Raw genomic sequence first — 3,660 nt, forward strand, 5'->3', positions numbered from 1 at the left:
GAAAGTATGTCTGACTCATGTTAAACTTAGGAAGAGATACGAATATACTTCCTGAATTTGAAAACAAAGAGATTGGAAATGTACACATTATTGGATGAGTCTATTAATTATTATAGGAGAAGTGTTTATCAAATAGAAATTTAAAGAGATTATAGATATCCTAGATATGGATTTAGCAAGTGAAGTGTCCAGATATTTTGAACTTTTACTGAAGAAAAGTTATTTTCTATGAATACATCTGTTATAAGTCTGATAACTTAAATCCTGTGGCAGTTTCACCTGAAGTAATTTTAAGCCGCATACAATAGCAATGACTTGTAATATAAAATTGGCATTGTGTTTGAATCATCTGAAACTGATTCACGTGTTTTCTTAGTATAATCTTTTCCAAACTTGAACGTGGTCTAGGGAATTTTGTTCTAAATAGGAGTCACAGTGGCATCCTACAAAAAATAATAAGTAAACTGAAGCTAATTTAAGATAATTTAAGATTGCACTTGGTCAAGAAAGTTGATCAAGAGTTTCAAAGTTTTGAAATTTTTACTGACGAGTTTGCTTCCATTTAAACCAGGAAAACTGAACATAGTAATTTTCATTTTTAGTATAAATAAAATATTTAAACTTAAAAATGTTAATTTTAACATACCAATCTTTTCAACTTTGCAATATTTTCAACTAATTTTACTACCTTGATAACACTAACAAAAAATACACAAAAACGTATATTAGCTGCACAGAATTTCTTCTGCCTCAGTCTCTAATATGGCTTGGCATACCACGGGTCTTGTTTTCAAACCTAGCATCTGAACTCTAAATTAGAGTTGCCAGATTTAACAAACAAAAATACATGGCACCCAGTTAAACTTTAATTTCAGATGAACAACCAATAATTTTGTACGAGAAATACTACAAAATTATTCGTTGCCCATGTGAACTTAAAATTTAACTGGGCATCCTGTATATTATCTTCCAAACCTAAACATCATTATTTCACACGGGGGAGAAAGCTGCCTGCCTGCTCCTGGGCCCACTAAGGCCGTCTCAACACCGTGGCCGCTGGATATGCAGAGGTGACAGGGGCTCCTAGGGGCAGTTGTGTAGCTTCAAGTTTCGCTGAGCGGCCTGTGGGCACGTCCAATCCTTCCCGGTAGGGCGAACGGCTGGGGAAGACTGAGAGCACCTTTCGGTTCCCACAACCCGCCCGCAGCCTTCGCTCCAGCACACTGGCCTACTCAGGTGTTTGTGCTTGCTGGTCCCTCTGCCTGAAAAGTTCCTCCCCAACGTGGTCAGAGAGTTTCTATCCTCATTCCGTTCAGTCTGACCAAGCCCCATCTTAGACACCTCATCATACTGGCCTTTCAAAACTTCCTTGAACATCTGCATCCTCATTCCCGCCCCCTGCTCTGCTTTCTTCCTAGCACACACCGCCACTGTAACATGACATTCTTATTTGTGTATTAGGTTTTGACTCAACTTGAACGGAAGTCCCCTGAGGGAAGGAAATTTATTTTCCCACGTCTCTATTCGCTTTTCTACCAGCGAGTCTTCCCTCAAGCTAAGTACCCGGATGGGGCAGGTCCTGTGGGCAGTCTTAGGGAAGGGGCGGGGCTTTTGCGGAAAGGGTGGGGCCAGAGGTTTCTGGAAAGCATTGATCATGAGGTGCGTGTTCCGCAGTTGAGGAGGTGAGCGGTGGTGCTGCCGGCTTTGGGGCTTATGCAGTCTCCGTAGCCGCTGTTGTTTAGGGCTTCTAGCCCGCCTCTCCGTTCAGGCGAGTCCTGACCGAGCAATGGCCGTCTTGGTGCGTGTTCCCGAGGCACTGTGTCCCCATGAGGAAGCGCTCACAGCACAGGTGGCATGGAGGTGGCGCCCTGAGGGAGGGTTGGGGAGTGTCCAGCGCTGTCTGGGAAGTCATTTCCAAGGCTGAGGCCACTTTGAAGAGGTTTTTAAACTTTTGTGAAGATTTTTTATTTCTCTAAACTAGGGGAAAACTTTTTTTCTGTGAGAAATGTTTCGGGGCTAAGGGTAAGTGGAAGGTCACGGGTATTTGGCAAATCCGAAGTTGAGTATTTTAAAGGACTTTTTCAGTGTGTTTCTGAAAGTGGTTTTATAATATTAGCAACCCACTAGGTGGTCTCTTGTTACTGATAATACTCTCTTTGAAAAGACAGCCTCTTTCTTTCCCTTGCTTCGTGAATTTGCAGACCCTAGCGACTAAGCACAGCCCAGCACAGGCCTCACTGAAGTCAGGACCAAACCCCCTGATGGGCCCACAGCTGTCCTCTTGTCTGTCTTGATTTCACTGGCAGGCTACTTAAAACTTTATCCTGTATTTACTGTCCTCACACCTCCCATTCTTTATTTTTTGACATGGTAAATCTGCCATAACTAATTCCCTGAAATTGTCTGGTGAAGTGTTAAGGGTCCTCCTAGTGGTCATACTCGGTAGTAGACACTTTTGACTTTTTTTCATCCAATGAAGGAAAAATAACTTCATGGTTCTTGATTTTTCTTTCTTTCCCAGACTGTCTTGCTAACTTTTCTTCGTTGGCCCACATTTCTCCTGTGTATGTCCATGTTTCCTTTTCACAGTACTATACTTTAAAAGGAAGGTGCTTTCTTACTCAATGCTGTAACAGTCATTTATGTGCTTATGATTTCTTAAACTTCACTCACATCTCTGTCTTGAGTTTTGTTCTAGACTCTTAGGTCCAGCTTCCTAGTGAACATATCTACTTGGAACTTGCATATAACTCTGAAATGGGTGTCACAGATTATTCAATGAATGATCATAAATAGGGCCTGAGGTAGAAAAAAAAAAGTTATTGTGGCTATTAACCTTTGGAGTGACAGACCCTCTTGTGAATCTTATAAAATTAAGGACTTTCTCCCTTAAAAGGTGCACACTAATTTTTGCCTATGGTTTCTAAGTTTCCCAGACCTGCTGCAGTTCAACAATTCAGATTTTGAGTTAGAATTTCCTCAAATGATAAAATGAAAAAGTGTGTTTTCATAGATATGCATCAGATTTACAGCTTTTCTGTGAGAATGCATTGTATTCCAGTCTCCATTGACAAGTAACTCAAATCAATCCATCACCAGACTTAACTTACAGAAACTTCGTCTTTAGAAGTAGAATCAAGAATGATAAGCCTGGAATCCAAAGAAGAGGATTTCTGATAACCGTGTAGATTTTGTGTATCACAGTCCACATGAGATCTACCTTAGCCTGGTCAGAGATCAGGGTCTGATGTAGACCTTTCAGAAAGTGCTTATGAGTGAGAGTGTAGCCTGCTCTTCTCCTTTCAGAACAGGTCTGAAGCCAGGTGCTTGGTAAAAGCCCTGAGTAAGGAGGCAAGAATGATAGACGTGAGTGAGGGTTCAAGTTTGTTGTTTTATCAGAACCTTCCTTCTTTGATGGTTTGTAGGGTGAGTGATCAGTGATTTCTCAGTTCCAGAGTTACTCCCCTGATGGTCAGTGAGGGCTGCTTTGAGATTGACCACACTCCTGATTTAGATCTAGTTGTTTCTTCTGTTCTTGTCTTTGGCCATGCTGCTCAACACATGCAGAATCTTAGTTCCCTGACCAGGCATTAAACCTGGGCCCCTGCCTTGGCAGGGTGACACCTCAGCCACTGGACCTCCAGGGAAGTCCCAGTGTAC

At 41.9% G+C, this 3,660-nt stretch overlaps 1 non-coding gene across 1 annotated transcript; it reads right to left on the minus strand.

Moving 5' to 3' along the window:
* Window positions 1-870: 870 nt before the first annotated feature.
* Window positions 871-932, minus strand: MIR12040 (microRNA mir-12040). Its single transcript, NR_162404.1, has one exon. It is a non-coding gene; the product is annotated as a microRNA mir-12040 (primary transcript).
* Between the last annotated feature and the right edge of the window lie 2,728 nt (window positions 933-3,660).

The sequence above is a fragment of the Bos taurus genome, chromosome 7, assembly GCF_002263795.3.
Source record: "Bos taurus isolate L1 Dominette 01449 registration number 42190680 breed Hereford chromosome 7, ARS-UCD2.0, whole genome shotgun sequence".
Lineage (NCBI taxonomy): Eukaryota > Metazoa > Chordata > Mammalia > Artiodactyla > Bovidae > Bos > Bos taurus.